At 44.8% G+C, this 22,126-nt stretch overlaps 2 pseudogenes; both read right to left on the bottom strand.

The window, feature by feature from the left end:
- Window positions 1-3,629: 3,629 nt before the first annotated feature.
- Window positions 3,630-5,212, bottom strand: LOC118980816 (testis-expressed protein 12-like; annotated as a pseudogene).
- Window positions 5,213-17,881: 12,669 nt separating this feature from the next.
- LOC118980838 (glyceraldehyde-3-phosphate dehydrogenase-like) lies at window positions 17,882-18,872 on the bottom strand (annotated as a pseudogene).
- Window positions 18,873-22,126: the final 3,254 nt, after the last annotated feature.

Below are 22,126 nucleotides of genomic sequence, written 5' to 3'. Positions count from 1 at the left end.
AACAACTGCCGACCCCCCTGCTGTCCGTCCACCCCTCCCACCCACCTTGAACTCCATCAACTCCTCCGGAGATGCTGTGCCCGACTCACCCGCGCGCTGCTCTGCGCTGCACCTGCGGCGCCGGCGGCACCGGGCCAGGAGCCCCCGGGACCCCAGGGCCGGGGAGGGGCGGCGTGTCCTCCCGGCGGTCGCCTTTCTGCAGGGTCCAGGGAATCCGGAACCCTGCGCAGTGCGCCGGGAGGGGCGGAGGAGACGCCCACAGGCCTGCAGCCAGCCGGTGGGCGGGGCTGCCCAATGCGTCCCCGCAGCCCCTGTCGGCGGGCAGGGGCCGCTGTAGGGGAGGGTACGGAGGGTCTCCGGTCCCGCCAGGTGGTGACTGATCTCTTCCCTCTCTGCGTTCCAGCTCATTCCGTTAGCGGTCCCCTCCTTGGCAAGCTGGTGAGCTGCCTTTTTAGCACCATGGATTAATTAATTAAACAATCTAGGCCATACTTCTTTTGTCATTCAGAACAAAAATTTTCAGTTCTTTGTGGGTGGGGATTTGGCCAAGCTCAGAAAACCTGCTTCTCAGAGTGGAGGAAGGTGGGCGGGGGCGGGGGGGAGGCGCCGGCAAGTCTCGGCAGAGGCCCCGTTACGGGGGCGGAGCCGCGGAGGCAGGTTCTGTTCCGGCCGAGTGGCGGCCGCACCTGTCGTGCTGGAATGCGCTTCCCCGCTACATTACAAGTGGGGGGCAGGTGACTGGCCCAAGGCCGCCTGACGGGCGGGGCTGTGTGCCCCACGGGCTCCGTCCTTTCACGCCAGGCCCTAGGAGGCAGTGGGACGGCGCCAGGAGGGACGGGCGACGAGCGCCGGACGCAGCGCTGTAACCACCCCTACTGGTGCTACTCCCTCGGCGGCTAGAGCGCCCAGCCCCGCCCCCGCCTCCGCCCAGCCCCGCCTCCGCCCCGCCCCCTGCCCCGCTTGCTGCAGAGTTCCCCGCCTCCCGGGTCACAGGGTGTTGGTGCCCTCGCCTGGTTGCTCCTGGATGGAACGTGGTGGCCGCCAACTGACACTGCTCCCTGATGGGGGACTATTCCCTGATCCTCTCCGTGAGGCTGAAGTGCGCAGAGGACCGAGCCCTCTCACCCCTACCTCTCCACAAATCAGTGGGTTTTGGTCTTTGGCTTTTTGGAGGGTCTTGGGCAGAATCCCTTCGCCTATAGTCTCCTTTGTGCTTCACAGCAGCCCTCACATTAAAAAAAATACTATTTCACCAAGGTATTACTCACATAGAGTAAATAGCATTCATTTTAAGTACTGAGCAGTTTTCTGACTTGACAAATGAAAGCAGCAGGCTAACCACAGTCCAATCCAATATGTAAAATGTTTTCATTACCCCCCCAAATTCACTTCCGCCCCTTCGCAGTTAGTCCTTTATCCTCCTGCTTCCCTAGCCTCAGACGACCTCTTGTCTGATTTTTATCGCTATACTTTGTCTTTCCCTGAATTTCATGTACATAGAACCATCCAGGGTGTGGTCTTTGGTGCCTGGCTTCTTTCACTCTGCACATTGCTTTTGAGAGTCCAACTAGTTGTGTGTATCATTATCATTAGGGAGTAGTAAGCGTATACCACAAGCTGTTTATCCATCTGGATGTTAGCGGGGATTCCGGGGAGGCCCAGCTATACTCTTGGGGAGGTGTCTTCTCAGGACCTCAAAGAAGAACATTTGGGTTGTTTCTGTTTTTGAGATGGTGAATAAAACTGCCTTGAACATCCCTATAAAGTCTTTGTGTGGACATGTTTCCATTTCACCTGTAGGGTAAAATAACTACAAGCAAATAGGATGGCTTGGATGTATGGTGTTTCAACTTTATAAGAAGCTCTCGGGTGGTTTTTAAAGCTGGTATACTATTTTACATTAACAACAGCAGTGTATGGAAGTCCATTGCAGTCTGTGGTTTGTCTTTTTATTTTCTTAGTGGTGAAAAACCAAAGTTTCTAATTGTGACTGCCCAATTTACCAAACTTTTTTTTGATGGTTCATGCCTTTTGTTCTAAGAAATCTTTGCCTAACTTAAGGTGAGGTCACAAGATTTTCTTCTAAAATAGTTATTTTTAGCTTTTTGTCTGGGTCTATGATACATTTTTCTAAATGTTTGCCGGTTTATTATAAGGAATATTATAAAGGGTATAGAGTAACAGCCACATGAAGAGGCACAGAAGGCAGGGTCTGGAAGTGTTGAGATCTCAGGAGCTTCAGTTTCCAAGGGCTTGAGGTGCACCATCCTCCTTGTATGGGGATGTGTTTACTAACACAGAAGCTCTCTGAACCCTGGTTGGTTGGGGTTTTTTTTGTCTGAGACATTCAAATTCATTTTTATGTATGGTGTGAGGTAAGGATCACTTCCCCCCACATAGGTATCCAGTCTTCCAACACAAGATGTTGAAAAGACTATCTTTTCCACTTTTTTAAATAGATTTTTTGTTTTATCTTTAGAGGGAAAGGGAAGGAGAGAAGGAGAGAAAGATCAATGTATGGTTGCCTCTCATGAGTCCCCTCCTGGGAACTGGCCTGCAACCCAGGTATGTGCCCTGACTGGGAATTGAACCGCGATTGTGTGGTTTGCAGGCCTGCACTCAATCCACTGAGTTACACCAGCCAGGGCTATCTTTTCCACTTTGAATCACCTTTGTAGGAAATCAGCTGTGGTTAGTCCAGTGCTAAAGATAAGCAGGAGGGGCTCTGGGCATTGAAAGAAATGGTACCTAATCCAGCCAGGTGTGGTCCCGGAAGGCTTCCTGGAGGGGTAATAAAGGATTGCAGGCAGAGGGCCTGTTAGTAGTTTAGTAGTTAGTTGCAGTGTTGCTGTGGATTAAATTGTGTGGGTGTGGTGGTGGGGGGTGCAGCATAAGGCCAGAAGTAGGCAGGAGCCAGGTTGGAGTGGGGCAGGGCCTTGCACATCCTGCTAAGCAGTGTGCACTTTATCCTGGGAGACATGAGGGGGCCGGCCACTGTACTGCTTTAAGCAAGGGAATGATGTAGTCAGAACTGCATTTCAGAATGTTTCCTCTGGCTACAGAAGGAGGGTTGGAGGAGGTCAGACTGAAGACAGGCAGACCAGTAAGGAGGGTGTTGCAGCAGCGTAACTGAGAGCACATGTAGTTTATTACATATTGATAAACTGGATAAATCACTTTTATGTTTTAACTTTTTTTATAATACTGACCATAGAAAACATTTTAAAACTATCTCCAAAGCTATCTGCTATTTAAACAAAATTTTTTTGAAGTATAATATTGTTAAACATTATCATATTATCTCCCTGAGTCCTCTTTCAGAAGTTGAAGGCTAGGGGGTTTAAGAAAAAAAATAAAGAATCTATATATAATTTAAATAATTTACACTTTTATAAAATACACCAAATATTTGATCCTCAAAAAAAGCAACATACTCCATATTAATATACAGTTTTTTAAAAGATTTTATTTATTTATTTTTAGAGGGGAAGGGAAGGAGAGAAGGAGAGAAAGATCAATGTCTGGTTGCCTCTCGTGAGTCCCCTGCTGGGAACTGGCCTGCAACCCAGGCATGTGCCCTGACTGGGAATCGAACCGCGACCATCTCAGCTTATTGTAAGTGCACGATTTTATCTGTGCTGTGTGTTTGAAATCATTGTAAACTTATGTCTCAGGAGCTCTCTTTCTTGCGATAGAAAGTTTTCAATAGCCCTGGCTGGTGTGGCTCAGGGGATTGAGCATGGGCCTGTGAACCAAAGGAGCACAGGTTGGATTTCCAGTCAGGGCAAATGCCTGGGTTGTGGGCCAAGTCCCTAGTAGGGGATGCACAAGAAGCAACTACACATTGATGTTTCTCTCTTTCTCTTTCTCCCTCTTTTCCCCTCTCTCTAAAAATAAGTGACTAAATCTTATATTTTTTTAAAAAGTGGGCACCAAGGCAAAAAAAGCGGGGGGGGGGGGTGTCAAATTAAAGAACAGATCAAAGCTCCAGAAAAAATACAACTAAGTGATGAAGTGATAGCCAACCTATCAGATACACAGTTCAAGACACTGGTAATCAAAATGTTCACAGAATTGGTTGAATATGGTCACAAATTAGAGGAAAAAATGAAGGCTCTAAAAAGTAAGATACAGGGAAATGAACAAGGAACTAACAGTGATGGGAAGGAAACTGGGACTTAAATCAATGGTTTGTACCAGAAAGAAGAAAGAAACATTCAACCAGAACAGAATGAAGAAACAAAGATGCAAAAAATGAGGAGAGGCTCAGGAATCTCTGGGACAAGTTCAAACATTCCAACATCTGAATCATAGGAATGCCAGAAAGAGAAGAAGTGGAAGAACAAGAAATTGAAAACTTATTTGAAAAAATAATGAAGGAGAACTTCCCCAATCTGCCAAAGGAAATAGATTTTCAGAAAGTCCAGGAAGCTCAGAGAGTCCCAAAGAAGTTGGACCCAAAGAAGCACACACCAAGGCACATCATAATTATGTACCCAAGATTAAAGATAAGGAGAGAATCTTAAAAGTAGCAAGAGAAAAGGAGACAGTTACCTACAAAGGAGTTCCCACCAGACTGTCATCTGATTTCTCAAAAGAAACCTTTCAGGCAAGAAGGGGCTGGAAAGAAGTATTTGAAATCATGAGAGGCAAGGACCTACATCTAAGATTACTGTATCCAGAAAAGCTCTCATGTAGAATGGAAGGGCAGATAAAGTGCTTCCCAGATAAGGTCAAGTTCAAGGAGTTCATCATCACCAAGTTCTTATCATATGAAATGTTAAAGGGACTTATCTAAGAAAAAGAAGATAAAAAAGATGCACAGTAAAATGACAACAAACTCACAGCTATTAACAACTGAACCTAAACAAAAACAAAACAAAACAAAAAAAGCATATCAAATCTATATATATATTTTTAAAGTTTTCAAGAGTATTGACTTCTTTGAAGAGTCTAACTATCTTGTCAATATCAGATGCATCTACTGCTTTCTCACTTAAGATTTTTGCATATGTAGACACCACTAGATTAATATTCTTGCTCATATCATTCAAATCTTTCTCCAGGCTTCATCTTTATAAAATAGGCCAGAGATTTCAGAGAAAGAGGAATCTGATTTTCCAAGAATGGACAGTTGTGAACTATCTGGGATTTGAAGCTATAGCTCTCTTGGTCTCTTGCAACTGCGAGTATTGTTTTTTTTCATATGCATTGTGTTTTATCTTCTTATTTATATGAAAAATGTGATTCCATATAATTACATACAGATATAGCTAATTATTTTTTATCCCATTCCCCCCTTCATTCCCCTCCACCCTTCACACCCCTCCCCCACCATTCCCCGTTTTCGTTCATGTCCATGTGTCACAAGTTCCTTAGATTCTGTATTTCCCATAGTGTTCTTGCCCTTCCCCCTATTTATTTTCTACCTACCGTCTATACTAATTACTCTCTATACCTTCTCCCTCCTTCTCCTCCTCCCACTCCCCTGTTGCTAACCCTCCATGTGATCTCCATTTCTTTGGTTCCCCTCCTGATCTAGCTGTCCACTTAGTTTGCTTTTGTTTTAGGTGCGGCTGTTAATAACTCTGAGTTTGCTGTCCTTTCACTGTTCATATTTTTTATCTTCTTTTTCTTACATAACTCCCTTTAACATTTCATATAATAAGGGCTTGGTGATGATGAACTCCTTCAACTTGATCTTATCTGAGAAGTACTTTATCTGTCCTTCCATTCTAAATGAAAGCTTTGCTGGATAGAGCAATCTTGGATGTGAATTTCAGGACTTGGAATACTTCCTTCCAGCCCCTTCTTACCTGTAAGGTCTCTTTTGAGAAATTAGCTGACAGTCTGATGAGAACTCCTTTGTAGGTGACTGTCCCCTTATCTCTTGCTGCTCCTAGGATTCTCTCCTTCATTTTCATCTTGGCTAATGTAATTATGATGTGCCTTGGTGTGTTCCTTCTTGGGTCCAACTGCTTTGGGACTCTCTGAGCTTCTTGGACTTCCTGGAAGTCTATTTCCTTTGGCAGATCGGGGAAGTTCTCCTTTATTATTTGTTCAAATAAGCTTTCCACTTGTGGCTGTTCCTCTTCCCCTTCTGGTACCCCTATAATTTGCATGTTGGGACATTTAAAGATGTCCTGGAGGTTCCTAAGCCTCTCCTCATTGTTTTGAATTCTTGTTTCTTCATTCTTTTCTGGTTGAATGTTTCTTTCTTCCTTCTGGTACACTCCATTGACTTGAATCCCATTACTACTGGTTTTGTTTCCATTACCATTGGTTCCCTGTGCATTTTGCTTGATTTCACTTAGCATAGCCTTCATTTTTTCATCTAATTTCTGACTGAAGTCAACCAGTTCTGTGAGCATCCTGATCACCAGTATTTTGAACTGTGCATCGGGTAGGTTGGCTATCTCTTGGTCGCTTAGAAGTATTGGCTCTGGGGCTTTGAGCTGTTCTTCTGCTTGAGTCAAAATGTTTTGATCTGTTCTGGCCTGTTACATATGAGGGGCGGAGCCTTAGGTGTTCACCAGGGCGGGGCGACCCAGTGGCTGGGCTGTGACACTGTATGTGGGGGTGGGGTCAGAGAGGGAGCAATGGCGTTTGTTCTGCTCTCTTGGATTTTAGTCCCCTCTGCTGCTTCCCACAAGCAAATCGGGCCCTTCTGGTGCTGGTTCCAGGGTGGGTGGGCTTGTTTATGTTCTAGGACCCTGTGGGTCTCTCCAACAAACTCTTTTGTGAGGCTGGGAGCGTCTCCCAGCACCTCAACCCCTGAAAGTTTTTCCAATCGATGCTTTTAGGCTTTAACTCTCATTGCTGGGGTCCTGGGTTGTGTGGTCTGTCTCACTGTTCATTTCTTTGCCTAGTTTATCTGTGCGTAAATGTGTGACTGCAGTCAGCCAACTGCCTTTCATCCTTCCTGGTTCTGCCCGTTGCCACTCCACGCCTGGGATCTGCCAACTGTCGCCTGTGTGCCTGGGTTGGTTCTGCAGCCACTGCTTTTTCCTGCTGTGACCCCTCTCCTCTGGCCGCCGACTTCATCCCTCTTATTGGTCTGGATGAATGGTTCGTTGTTGTCGGACTTCGGGAGAGTTCAATTTTCTGTCTGTATTGGTTGTTTTTTGTTTCTAAATCTTTGTTGTCCTTAAATTTGGTTGTGTGAGGAGGTACAGTATGTCCACCTACACCTTCATCTTGGCTGGAAGTCCTAGTATTAGGTTTTGCAAATTGATTTGCCATTATATTCTGGAGGCAAGAGCACACGGCATTGTCAGGACCGCTCCTCATCAGCAAATGCACAGGAATCCTTTTTTTACCTTTGATTTTTCTTTCATGTTTAATTAACGAATTCAGTAGATAGAAGCCACAGGATGAGGTGACTGAAGTGGGGTGGGGACAGATGTTCTGCTGGGAGAGCCACCCTTCAGACTTGCCAGCCTGCGCCCCACTCCCAGAGGCCCTGAGTCAGGAGGTCAGAGGTGAGGCCTAGGGCTCTGTGGTTTAAAACCTCCACTGTGGATTCGGAGGTGCAGCCGGCACTGAGGCCTCCTGATACAGGTTGATGGCAGGCGTTGCACTTGGACAACTGGGTGGATGATGGTTTCAGCCCCCCGATGGGGAATATGGGAGGTGGGGTAAACTTGCGGGGAAGGGGAGTTTGGTTTTGGTTATCTGGCATTTGGAGACTTCCACGAAGTTTTGCAGAAGACAGTCGAATGTGTGGGTTTGAACCTCAGAAAAAAGGTCTGGATTAGAAAAACAGTCTGGTTGGTCATCAGCACATAGAATAGGAGCTCTTAACCTGGGGTCTGTGCACCCAAGGAATTATATGGATAATTTTGTGCGTATGCATATACTGGGGTATGTTTTTCCTGCGGTGAATTAACGTTTCTAATTTCAAAGAAGTCTATGATGCTACAGAGGCTAAGGGCAGTGGTGAACCCATAGGGACACTGTGGGGCATGGAGAGACAAGGCTCGTTTCCCTACCCCAGCCCCTCTCTCAGGCTCTCTGGCCTCTGGGATCTCCACCTCTCTAGTTGCCAGGATAATGCTTTGTTTTCCTTCGGTTACCTTGAGTATAACTGAAGTCTTTCCTGTGGTAATTTACATTTTTTAAAAAAATTATATAATCTGCCCTGGCCTTTGTGCCTCAGTGGATTGAACACCATCCTGCGAACCACAGAGTTGCCTGTGTGATTCCCAGTCAGGGCACATGCCAGGGTCACAGGACAGGTCTTCAGTAGGGGGCGTGCGAGAGTCAACTACACACTGATGTTTCTTTCCCTCTCTCCCTCTCTTCCTCTTTCTAAAAATAAATAATAAAATAAAATCTTTAAAAAGTATATAATCTTTATTATATCTTTTCCATGATCATTTAGTCCCCTTATGCCTCCTCCCCCCTTAATTTGCATCTTTGATCAAAGTAATACATGTGCACAATTTGAAAAGTTCAGATATGTACTCAAAGCTCACGTGAAAAATGGCAGCCTAGTATGAAAGCCTCTCCTAAGCCTGAGATGTAGTCAAGTAGCCCTGGGCTAGGACCCAAGATCCCTTCTTCCTATCCTCAAGTCTCCTTCTCTTCCTTTGTCCCCCTTAATCTTTTGCCTTTCTCCTCCCCATCGTCACCATCTTTAATCAGGACTACACTGTGTAGGAATCAGTGTAGGAAACTGGAAACTGGAAACTGGAGAAACTCCAGTTTCTCCAGTAGGAAACTGGAGGTGCAGAGTCTCTGACGGAACCATCTTCGTTTCCTCTTTTCTCAGGTGTCGACCCACATGCAATGGGACGAATTTCTCCCGTTGTACAGGCTCAAGAACAGCTGATGTCCTGCTGGCTCCGATCTAACCCACAAGTTACAGGTTAGTGGTAGCAGCAGGATTTCCCATCTCATCCAGGGCCTGGGGTGGGGGTGGGGGGGCTGGAATGTGGAGTCAGTGCTCAGGGAATGACCTGACTCTGCCACCATGTAGGTGTATGACCCTGAACAGGCTGATTTCTTTCTCTGTGCTCAGCTTCCCCAACTGTAAAATGACACTGATCTCTAGAAAGCTTCTCAGCTCCAGTGTCCCTGAGGGAAGTCACCTGACATAATCCTGGCCCTTTCAGGCTGAGATGGCTCTGATGGTGTCCCAAGCACTGGCCATTGCAGTACCCTCCTGATTCACTGCACCCAGCTTGGGGGCCTTTGGAGGTGGGGGGCATCCTGCCTGTTTAGCCATTTCCTCAGCCTTCCTAGCAAGACAGCTTCTTCTCTTCAGGGGCCCAAAACTAGGCCAGTGTCTTACAGGATGGGAGGACATAGCTGGGGCATCACGGGAGGAGTGTTTGGACATTGCTATTTGTATACATCGTTTGATACAAAGAACATTTTACCCTCCAGAAAGATTTAAATTAAAACACTGAATCCAAATCACACAAATGCTGATTAATCTTTGGACTGAGAATTTTTCAGAGTGAACTTCACTAAGTTGACAATGATTAATGTCCTTTAAGCATATGTTTTCTTTGTTTTTATATTTTTATTTTCTTTTATTAATTTTATGTTTTTATTATATCTCATAGAAAATGCTCTTACAGCAGTCCCAATTTTTCCCCTTTGGTCCNGTATAATCAATAAAATATATTTAAAAATAAAATAAAATAAAATAAATTAAAATCTTTAAAAAGTATATAATCTTTATTATATCTTTTCCATGACCATTTAGACCCCTTATGCCTCCTCCCCCCTTAATTTGCATCTTTGATCAAAGTAATACATGTGCACAATTTGAAAAGTTCAGATATGTACTCAAAGCTCACGTGAAAAACGGCAGCCTAGTATGAAAGCCTCTCCTAAGCCTGAGATGTAGTCAAGTAGCCCTGGGCTAGGACCCCAGATCCCTTCTTCCTGTCCTCAAGTCCCTTCTCTTCCTTTGTCCCCCTTAGTCTTTCTCTTTTCTCCTCCCCATCGTCACCATCTTTAATCAGGACTACACTGTGTAGGAAACTGGAGGACAGGTGCAGAGTCTCTGATGGAACCATCTTCGTTTCCTCTTTTCTCGGGTGTCGACCCACATGCGATGGGACGAATTTCTCCCATTGTACAGGCTCAAGAACAGCTGATGTCCTGCTGGCTCAGATCTAACCCACAAGTTATAGGTTAGTGGTAGCAGCAGGATTTCCCATCTCATCCAGGGCCTGGGGGTGGGGGTGGGGGGCTGGGATGTGGAGTCAGTGCTCAGGGAATGACCTGACTCTGCCACCATGTAGGTGTATGACCCCGAGCAGGCTGATTTCTTTCTCTGTGCTCAGCTTCCCCAACTGTAAAATGACACTGATCTCTAGAAAGCTTCTCAGCTCCAGTGTCCCTGAGGGAAGTTACCTGACATAATCCTGGCCCTTTCAGGCTGAGATGGCTCTGATGGTGTCCCAAGCACTGGCCATTGCAGTACCCTCCTGATTCACTGCACCCAGCTTGGGGGCCTTTGGAGGTGGGGGCATCCTGCCTGTTTAGCCGTTTCCTCAGCCCTCCTATCAAGACAGCTTCTTCTCTTCAGGGGCCCAAAACTAGGCCAGTGTCTTACAGGATGGGAGGACATAGCTGGGGCATCACGGGGAGGAGTGTTTGGACATTGCCATTTGTATACATTGTTTGATACAAAGAACACTTTACCCTCCAGAAAGATTTAAATTAAAACACTGAATCCAAATCACACAAATGCTGATTAATCTTTGGACTGAGAATTTTTCAGAGTGAACTTCACTAAGCTGACAATTAATGATTAATGTCCTTTAAGCATATGGGTTTTTTTGTTTTTATATTTTTATTTTCTTATATTAATTTTATGTTTTTATTATATTTCATAGAAAATGCTCTTACAGCAGTCCCAATTTTCCCCTTTGGTCCCCCTCCCTCCACCACCCCCACTCCCTCAGGCAATTCCCCCACCATTGTTCATGTCCATGGGTCATGCATGTAAGTTCTTTGGCTACTCCATTTCCTATACTGTACTTTACATCCCCATGGTTACTCTGTAACTACCTATTTGTACTTCTTAATCTACTCACCTCTACACTCATTCTTCCACACACCCCTCCCATCTGGCAACCATCAAAACACTCTCTGTATCCGTGATCCTGTCTCTGTTCTTGTTTGCTCAGTTTGTTTTTTAGATTCAGTGGTTGACAGGTATGAATTTATTGCCATTTTATTGTTCATAGTTTTTATCTTCTCTTCTTAAATAAGTCCCTTTACCATTTCATATAATAATGGTTTGGTGATGATGAATTTCTTTAGTTTTTACTTCATCTGGGAAGCTCTTTATCTGCCCTTTAATTCTAAATGATATCTTTGCTGGGTAGAGCCATCTTGGTTGTTGGTCTCTCCTTTACATGACTTTGAATATTTCCTGCCAGTACCTTCTAGCCTGCAAAGTTTCTTTTGAGAAATCAGCTGACAGTGTTATGGACACTCCTTTCTAGGTAATTATCTGCTTTTCTCTTGCAGCTTATAAGATTCTCTCTGTATCTTTAACTTTTGGCATTTTAATTATGATGTCTTGGAGTGGGCCTCTTTGCATCCATCTTGTTTAGGACTTTCTGGACGTGCATGTCTATTTTCTTCAGCAAATTAAGGAAGTTTTCTTTTTCATTATTTTTTCAAATAGATTTCCAATTTATTGCTCTTTCTTTTCTCCTTCTGGCACCCCTATGATGTGAATGTTGTACCTCTTGAAGTTGTTCCAGAGGCTGCTTATACTATCTTAATTTTTCTTCTTTTAAAAAAAAATTTAGAGAGGGGAAGGGAGAAAGAAAGAGAGAAAAACATCAATGTGTGGTTGTGTCCCAGGTGCTCCCTACTGTGGACCTGGCTGGCAACCCAGGCGTGTGCCCTGACTGAGAACCGAACTGGCAATCCTTTGGTTTGCAGGCCTGCACTCAATCCACTGAGCAACACCAGCCAGGGCCTATACTTGGGTGTTTTGGATTCTTTTCCCTTCTTGTTGTTTTGATTGGTTGATTTTTGCTTCCTTATGTTCCAATTCATTGATTTGATTCTGGCCTTCCTTCACTCTACTGCTGTTTCCCTGTAAGTTGTTCATTGTTTCAATTAGTGTGCCCTTCATTTCTGACTGGATCTTTTTTATGCTGTTGAGGTTCTCACTAAGTTCCTTGAGCATCCTTATAACCAGTGTTTTGAACTCTGCATGTGATGGATTGCTTATCTCTGTTTTATTTAGTTCTTTTTTGGAGTTTTGATCTGTTCTTTCATTTGGGCCATGTTTCTTTGTCTTTTCATTTTGGCAGCTTCCCCATGTTTGTTTCTCTGTATTAGGTAGGGCTTCTATGGCTCCCTGTCTTGATAGCATGGCCTCATGTAGTTGGTGTCCTATAGGATCCAGTGGCACGGCCTCCCCTGTCACCCAAGCTGTGCACTCAAGGTGTGTTCTTTGTGTGGGCTGAGTACGCCCCCCTCTTGTACTTGAGCCTTGATTGCTGTTGGCAGGTCAATGGGAGGGATTTACTCAGGCCAGTCAGGTTCAGGGACTTGCTGTGACCATTGATCACCAACGTCTGCTCTCCGTGGAGGACCAGCTGTGCAGGGGCAGGGTGGTGGTACTCTGACATGGTCTATAGCTGTCCACTGGGTTGCAGGCCCTGGGGTTTCCTAGGTGTTGCAGGCCAAGGTCAGCCCCCACCTGTGTTTTGCTCAGGCCACCCTGCCTGACCTATAAAGTAATCCAAGAAAGTTGCTACTTGTGCGGGGATGGAGATTCCCAGGCAAAGCCAAGCTGTGAATCCTGGCTCACTGCTGCTAGAGTCAATCAAGCCTGTGGTCACTTAGCAAGAGACTGGGGCCTCACTGCTGCCAGTTGTTGGTTGTTTCAAAGGTTTTAGAAAATTGTGAAGCTTGAGCCAAGACAAGTCATTCATGCGGAAAAGCCACTGTTAACAGCATGGGGTGGAGCTTCAGGGATCTTCAGGTCAGGGCAAACAGAGCTGGCCAGGTTGATAGAGCCTCAGATATGGCACAAGCCTGCCTGCTCTGTGACTCTGCCCATCTTTCTGTCTGGGAGAAAGCTGTCCCCTAGCTTCGCCTTGATGTGAGACGCTTTAGTTCCTCCCCGTATCCCGTATGCCTCTGGTGTCCTTCCAGCTGCTACCCCCCGTCCTGAAGCTCAGAGGAACTTAGTCTGAGTAAGTCTGTGTGTGGGCTCTTTAGAGGAACTGCTTGGGACTCCAGAAGTGTCTTCCACTGACTCAGTTCCCACTGGTTTTTTCAGCCATAAGTTGTGGGGACTTATTTTCCTGGCACCGATGCCCTGGGCTGAGGGTCTGGTGTGGGTGGGGCTGGGACTCCTCACTCCTAAGATATCCCTTCTGAATTTTTATCGACCACACATGGATGTGGGACCAGCCCATAATTCCACATCCACACCCCTCCTACTGGTCTGGATGGATGAGGTTTCTTTAATTCTGTAGTTGTCAGACATCCATTCAACTTGACTTCTGATGGTTCTAAGGGACGGCTGTTCTATATTTTAGTTGTAATTTTGATGTGGTCGTGTGAGGGGGCAAGCTGTGTTCACCTATGCCTCTATCTTGACTGGAAGTCCTTTTATAAATTTCTTTTAATACAGTTTTAAAGAAGTTTTAAATTTAATGACCTGCTTTAATAGCTCCGCTAACATCCGTTTCTGTATGAAACAAAGTGCTTAGATGTTCAGGTGTGTGCACCTGGACCAGCTCCGGCTGGGGCCTCTGGGGGTGTGGACCCCCTGCCTGCGAACTCATCTTCTCCCTAAAGTGGGCAGGGAAAATGCTGAGTGCGAAGAGCGAACCTGGGTCTGCCTCCCTCAGCTGGGGGATCTGGCATCACTCCCTTGAATTCCCTGAGCCTCATTTTTCTCCCCTCTAAAATGGAGATAATAATCCCTAAATGCCTACATCCAAAGAGCTGTTTGTCATACATCAAGTAATTATTAAACTAGAGTAGCATTAAATAATGTTACTGGGTTACTCGTGAAGCTCCTAACCCAGTCTGCAGTTGGAGCTCCAGGAATGTTATTCTTTTTTAAAAATTTAAATGGTATTTTATTGTTTATGCTAATGCGTGGGACCCATTTTTTCCCACTTTGCTGCCCTCCACGAAGCTTCCTGTCCCCACTCCCGCAGGCAATCCCCACACTGTTGTCCCTGCCCACGGGCAATGCACATAGGTTCTTTCATTAACATTTTTCTTTTTTATTTTATTCATTTATCTTTAGAGGGGAAGGGAAGGGGAGAGGAAGAGAAACATCAATGTATGGTTGCTTCTTGTGCATCCCCTGCTGGGAACTGGCCCCTGCCGGGAGCTGGCCTGCAACCCAGGCATGTGCCCTGACTGGGAATCAAACCCCGATTGTCTGGTTCGCAGGCCCGTGCTCAACCCACTGAGCTACACCAGCCAGGGCTAACATTTTTTCTTTTTAAATATAATTTATTGATTATGCTATTACAGTTGTCCCATTCCCCCCCTTTATTCCCCTCCACCCTGCATACCCCCTCCCACCCAAATACCCCACCTTTACTTCATGTCCATGGGTCATACATATAATAAGTTCTTTGACTTCTACATTTTCTATACTTATTCTTAATCTCCCCCTGTCTGTTTTCTACCTACCATTTATGCTACTTATTCCCTGTACCTTCCCCCCTCTCTACCCCTCCCGATAACCCTCCATGTGATCTCCATTTCTGTGATTCTGTTCCTGTTCTAGTTGTTTGCTTAGTTTGTTTTTGTTTTAGGTGTGGTTGTTAATAACTATGAGTTTGTTGTCATTTTACTGCTCATAGTTGTAATCTTCTTTTTCTCAGATGAGCCCTTTTAACATTTCATATAATAAGGGCTTGGTAAAGATTTTATTTATTTATACTTAGAGGGGAAGGGAAGGAGAGAGGGAAAGAAATATCAATGTATGTTTGCCTTTCGTGCATCCTCCGCTGGGAACAGGCCTGCAACCCAGGCATGTGCCGTGACTGGGAATCGAACCGCCATACTCTGGCTCACAGGCCCATGCTCAATCCACTGAGCTACACCAGCCAGGGCTCTTTCCAGCCCCTTCTTGCCTGTAAGGTCTCTTTTGAGAAATCAGCTGAATCTTATGGGAACTCCTTTGTAGGTAACTGTCTCCTTTTCTCTTGCTACTTTTAAGATTCTCTCCTTACCTTTAATTTTGGATAATGTAACTATGATGTGCCTTGGTGTGTTCCTCCTTGGGTCCACCTTCTTTGGGACTCTCTGAGCTTTGTGGACTTCCTGGAAGTCTATTTCCTTTGACAGATTGGGGAAGTTCTCCTTCATTATGTTTTCAAATACATTTTCAATTTCTTGGTCTTCCTTTTCTCCTTCTGGTACCCCTGCTATTCGGATGTTGGAACGTTTAAAGATGTCCTGGAGGTTCCTAAGCCTCTCCTCATTTTTTTGAATTCTTGTTTCTTCATTCTGTTCTGGTTGAATGCTTATTTCTTCCTTCTGGTCCAAACTGTTGATCTGAGTCCCAGTTTTCTTCCCATCACTGTTGGTTTCCTGTATATTTTCCATTATTTCACTTAGCATAACCTTCATTTTTTCATCTAATTTGTGACCATATTCAACCAATTCTGTGAGCATCCTGATTACCAGTGTTTTGAACTGTGCATCTGATAGGCTGGCTTTCTCTTCATTGGTTAGTTTTGTTTTTTCTGGAGCTTTGATCTGTTCTTTTGTTTGGGCTTTAAAAAAAAATCTTTATATGCCTGTTATGTAACGAGGGCTGGAGCTTTAGGTGTTCACCGGGGTGGGGCAATCCAGTTGCTGGGTTGTGACGCTGTATGTGGGGCAGGGGTCCGAGAGGGAACAATGGCGCTTTCTCCACTTTCAGCCGGCTTTCAGTCACTTCCCCTGCTACCCACAATCAAACTGGGCCCTTTTGGTGTTGATTCCCGGGTGGATGGGCTTGTATACTTTTTAAGACCCTGTTGGTTTTTCCAATAAACTCTCCTGTGAGGCTGGGAGTTTCTCCTACTGCCGCCTCAACCCCCACAGGTGTTTTCAATCAGAGGTTTGAGGCTTTATTTCCCTGCACTGGAACCCTGGGTTGGACGGTCTGTCTTGCTCCCCAGTTGTTCCTCCCAATTTACCTGCACACAAATGTGAGACCACCAGTCTGCAGACCTCCGCCTTGCTCGGTTCAGCAGGTGCAGCTTTGCCACAGTCCTCTCTGCACAGCTGCCCGTCTCCGCCCTTTCTACCAGTCTGGATGAATGTTTCTTCTTTAACTCCTTGGTCGTCGGGCTTCCATACAGTTCAATTTTGTCAGCTCTGGTTGTTTTTTATTTTTAAATTTGGTGTTGTCCTTCTTTTGGTTTTGTGAGGTGGTACAGTGTGTCCAACTACGCCTCCATCTTGGCTTGAACTCTCTGTTATTCCATTATTATTAGTTGGCCTCATGATTAATGAAACAAGTTCTTCTTACTTGCTTTGACCACTGGGTGGCACTACAGACTTGGTTCTGGGGCTACATATTTTGGTCTGAAAAGCAGCTTTTGTGTTTGAACCATACAATAGTGCCGTTTTTGTTGTTGTTGTTGTTGTTTTGTAGGTTAAAACCACCCAATTATCAGCAGGTTCATGTGATTCTACCTAAGTTTTTCAGTGCTGCCTGCCTTGTGCTGTTTCCTTTTGGCTTTGTTTCCCCCAAACCCCGGCCCATTCCGAGGACTCCCCAGCTGCAGTCTTTAGGACGCCTGGGCCGTGCCTGCCGCACTGATGATCTGGGCCTGCTTTATTACACCCACTAGTCAGCTGGACTTGGTGCCAGAGACTCAGGGCAGTAAGGGGCCTATCCAAGCTGGGAAGAGAGAGAGAGAGCGCGAGAGAAAGACAGCATCAGAGTTGAGGGCAGACCCAGAGATAAGAGAAACAGTAGACTGGTCATCTCAGGAGTCTGATTTTTAGAAGCAGAGGTCTCTCCCTTTCACAGGAGCACACATTTCCTTGCTGAAACCAGGAAGCCCATTTCCTAAGAAACTCAAAGGACATGCCATGCCCAGGTGACCCTGATCTCTGTCCCATGCCTCCTGGTCCCCTCATTTCCTCAGGAGGGGCCCTGGCCCTGGGCCTTCAGCACTGTGAAAGAGGTCGAGAAACAAAGATCTCAGATCATTAACAGAATTGACTGGTGACTCTGAGAGGTAGGAAGGAGTGAGTTGCCTGGAGTCTGGGTGGGGCTGTAGGCCCCGTAGCTCCCTGGCCCAGGGCAGGCCGTCAGGTGAAGAGCCAACCCTGTTGGACCTGACCGTGATTACACAGTGGGATAGGGCTGAGGAGTTCCTCTGGGCCAACCATCTGTGTCTCTATAGCCAAAGAATCCTGGGTTTTTCATATATATTGATGGACTTGAAGGAATAGGGTCACTTATGAGTAACTCTTTCATATTTATGTGTTTAACAATTTTTTTCAGAGATAAGGCTTCAGAGATGAAAGATTCGTGTGTGTGTGTGGGGTGAACAATTCAAGGGGATTTAAAAAAATAGTTATCTTCCAGAAGTATAAGAATTGTATAATATAGGAAATCTATCAACATAATTTACAGTATTAATAGATCAAAAGAGAAAAATCATATGACCACTTCCAAAAAGGCTAAAAGATTCAATGGTTTAATCTTAGTAAACGCTCCTTTTTGGGGGTGAAATGTAGTGAACCTCATTGATCATGTACAACAAGGCAGGGCCCCCTAAGCCCCTTCCCTTCTTCAGAGAGTCCGGGGTGGAAACTCTGGAGGTAAGGAGATACTCAGCACATTAGGGGATCCACTCAGGGCAAGGACTCCCCAGCAACGGAGGGCCTCTCTTCCTGTCACTGGGGCTGCTGGTCCAGGGGGCTCTTAGTCCCTGAAAGCCACGTGGACCATAAGGCCCACCACCATGTTGCTGTGGCCAAGTTTGTTGTCATACCAGGAAATGAGCTGGATAGGGCAGTCACTGAGGGCAACGCCAGCCCCGGCGTCGAAGGTGGAGGAGTGGGTGTCAGTGTTAAAGTCGCAGGAGGCAACCTGGTCCTCGGTATAGCCCAGGATGCCCTTGAGGGGGCCCTCGGATGCCTGCTTCACTGCCTTCTTGATGTCATCATATTTGGCAGCTTTCTCCAGGCACTTGCTCAGACCCACAACTGACACATTGTGGGTGGGGACAGGGAAGGCCATGCCAGTGAGCTTCCCATTCAGCTCAGAGATGACCTTGCTCACAGCTTTGGCAGTGCCAGTGGAAGCAGGGATGGTGTTCTGGGCAGCCCCTCGGCCTTCACAACACAGCGTCCCAGAGGGGCCATCCCTGGTCCTCTGGGTGATCGTGATGGCGTGGACTGTGGTCACGAGTCCCTTCACCATGCCAGAGTTGTCATGACTGACCTTGGCTGGGGGGCCAAGCAGTGGGTGGTTCAGGAGACATTGCTGACAATCTTCATGGAATTGTCATACCTGTTGTGGTTCACGCCCATCATAAACATGGGGGCATCTGCAGGAGGGGCAGAGATGATGACCCTCTTGGCTCCCCCCTTCAAGTGAGCCCCAGCCTTCTGCAGAGCAGTGAAGACACCAGTGGACTCCACAACCTATTCTGCCCCAGCATCACCCCATCTGATGTTGGGGGATGTCACTCCTGGAAGATGCAGATGGACATTCCATTGATGACAACATTCCTTTTCTCAGTCTTGACTGTGTCTTTGAACTTGCCATGAGTAGAATCATGCTGGAACATGTAGACCATGTAGTTGAGGTCAATGAAGGATTCATTGATGGCCACAGCATCCACTTTGCCAGAGTTAAAAGCAGCCCTTGTGACCAGGCACCCAATACGGCCAGATCCATTCACTGAGAACTTCACTGTCGTGTCTCAGGGTTGCAGCTGGCACTACGCAGGAAGACACGGCTGTGTTTTGAACAGGACAGCAGAGAGCCTTGGTAAACACTCTTAATTAAATGAAAATAGGGAGAGAGAAAAAGAGAGAGAGAGAGAGATAAAATAGGCATATACTTTTTTCTTAACATGATAAAATATATTTATCTTAATATCAAAGGCAGTATTGTTTTTAATGGGGAGAAGAGTATTCCCCAACTCAAAATCAGGAACAAAAGAGATTTGTCCATTTTCACAGCTATTGTATTGTATTGTATTTAACATTTTAATGAATGTAATAGTCAATGTGATTTGACAAGGGTAGAACATAGAGGTGTAGAAATCAGAAAGTGAAAAATTACATTTCCAGATGACATAATCTTATAGGAAACCCCAAAAGATTTGACTCAAAATGGATTAAGTGCCAAATGCTGGCAAGGGTGTAAAACAACAGAACTCTCATGTACTGCGGGTGGGAATGCAAAATGGTACAGTCACTTCAAAAGAAAGTTTGAGGGATTCTGACAAAACTGAACTTACTCTTACTGTATAATCCAGCAGTTGCGTTCCTTGGTTTTATTGAAATGAGTTGAAATGTGCACCCATGCAAAAACCTGAATGCAAATGTTTGTAGAAGCTTTATTCATAATTGCCCAAAATTGGTAGCAACAAAAATGTCCTTCAATAGGTGAAAGGATAAACTATGGTATATCCAGACAATGGAATATTATTGAGTGCTAAAAAGAAATGAGCAATCAAACCACAAAAAGACATGGAGGGCCCTGGCTGGTGTAGCTCAGTGGATTGAGCGTGGGCCTGCAAACGAAAGGATTGCAGTTCGATTCCCAGTCAGGGTACATGCCTGGGCTGCAGGCCAGTTCCCAGCAGGGGATGCACAAGAGGCAACCATACATTGATATTTCTCTCCCTCTCTCTTTCCCTTCCCTTCTAAAGGTAAATAAATGAAAAATCTTTTTAAAAACTTTTAAAAAAGACATGAAGGAAGCTTAAATGTGCATTGCTAAGTGAAAGAAGGCAATCTAAAAAAACTACATACTGTATGATTCCAACTGTATAGCATTTTGGAAAAGACCAAACTATAGAGACAGTACAAAGATCAGTGGCTGCCAGGGGTTCACAGGGAGGGAGGGATGAATAGGTGGAATATAGGATTTTTAGGGCATGGAAACTATTTGTGTAATATTATAATGATAGACATATGTCATTACACATTTGTTGAAACCCATAGACTATGTAGTGCAAAGAATGAACCCTAATGTAAACCATGACCCTCGGTTGACATGACAATGTTGGTTCACTGATTATAATAAATGTACCAGTCCGATGCAGGGTATTGAGGGTGGGAATGAAGGAGCAGAGAGTATGTGGAGGATTCTTTATATTCTTCATTCAATTTTGCAGTCAAGCCAACACTGCTCTAAAAAACCCTATTTTTTTAAAAGATTTTATTTATTTATCTTTAGAGGGAAGGGAAGGAGAGAGGGAGAGAAACATCAATGTATGGTTGCCTTTCGTGTGTCCCCTGCTGGGAGTTGGCCTGCAGGGAACTGGCCTGCAACCCAGGCATGTGCCCTGACTGGGAATCAAACCGTGATTGTCTGATTTGCAGGCCCACGGTCAATCCACTGAGCTACAACAGCCAGAGCCTAAAAAACCCTATTAATTGAAAAGAAAGTATTACAAACAGCAAAATAATTTAGTAAGATGTTTGGTTTACTATTAATAGGCTGAAACTGTAGATTTAACATTTATAAACAAGTACTCAGAAAAACTAATGGAAGAAAATAATCTTTTTACATGCCCTGGCTGGTGTAGCTCAGTGGACTGAGCACAGGCCTGTGAAGCAAAGGGGCGCTGGTTCAGTTCCCAGTCATGGCACATGCCTGGGTTGCCGGCCAGGTCCCCATTGGGGGACACATGAGAGGCAACCACACATTGATGTTTCTCTCCCACTCTTTCTCCTTCCCTTCCCCTCTCTCTAAAAAATAAATAAATAAAATATTTAAAAAAGAGAATAATCATTTTAAGTAACAAAACAACAAAAATAATAACAACCAGAAAATGAAACAGCTAGGAATAAGCTTAATGAGATTTATGCAATATAATTATGAATAAAAAGATGATCTGAACCAATGGAAAGACATACTGGAGTTTTAGAAAGCCCACTTGTGTAAAGTCAATGACAGCCCAATAGAAATACCACCACAAATCTTTTTGGTAATCAAATAGTATCCAGAACAAACGAGAGGGGACTCGGCTTATGAGAAATTAAAGTGTCTAATTTTATATCGAGCCATAACTAACTAGGGTAGTACTAGCACAGGAGCAGAAAGGTCAGGGGAACAATATAGAAAATATAGGAATAGATTTAAATATAAGGGAATTTAGGGTATGATAAAGTTGAACTTTTAAGTCAGTGGAGGAAAACTATTCAGTATAAGACTGCTAGGCAAAAGGGTAGCCATCTGAAAAATTTAAAAAAAACAGAGTTGTACGCTGCCTCATACTTCACAGCAAAATAATTCAGAGATGAACGAGATATATAAATGTTAAACAATGAAACTACAAAATAGAGAAGAAGCAATGGAGGAATTAAAAATAATTTCAGAGATAAGAAAGCATTTCTAGGTATGATGCAATATCCAGAAGCTTTAAAAGAAAAGGAGAAAAGGGCACTACATCAAAGTAAACAAATTTACTATGGCAAAAGACACCATAATCAGAGGCAAAGTAAAAATAAATAAATAAATAAATAGGAGCCCTGGCTGGTGTAGCTCAGTGGCTTGAGCGCGAGCCTGTGAACCACACGATCATGGTTCGATTCCCAGTCAGGTCACATGCCTGGGTTGCAGGCCAGTTCCCAGCAGGGGACTCATGAGAGGCAACCATACATTGATATTTCTCTCCTTCTCTCCTTCCCTTCCTCTCTAAAGATAAATAAAAAAATCTTTAAAAAAAATAGGAAAGAGTAACTATAACATATCAACACACTCATACTAAAAGAAATGTAAATTAATTCACTGTGGCCCTGGTGGGGTAGTTCAGTAGGTTAGAGCATTGTCTCGATACACCAAGGTTGACGGTTTGATCCCTGGTCAGGGCACATGCAAGAATCAATCAAAGCATCAATAAGTGGAACAACAAATTGACCTCTCTCTCTCTCTTCTCTTTCCTCTCTTTAAAATAAAAAAAATTAAAAG

Source organism: Sturnira hondurensis, unplaced genomic scaffold (genome assembly GCF_014824575.4).
Source record: "Sturnira hondurensis isolate 20B ecotype Veracruz unplaced genomic scaffold, ASM1482457v3 Scaffold0023357, whole genome shotgun sequence".
Lineage (NCBI taxonomy): Eukaryota > Metazoa > Chordata > Mammalia > Chiroptera > Phyllostomidae > Sturnira > Sturnira hondurensis.
Note: the sequence above shows the minus strand (reverse complement) of the source record. Positions and strands in the feature narration are given on the sequence as shown.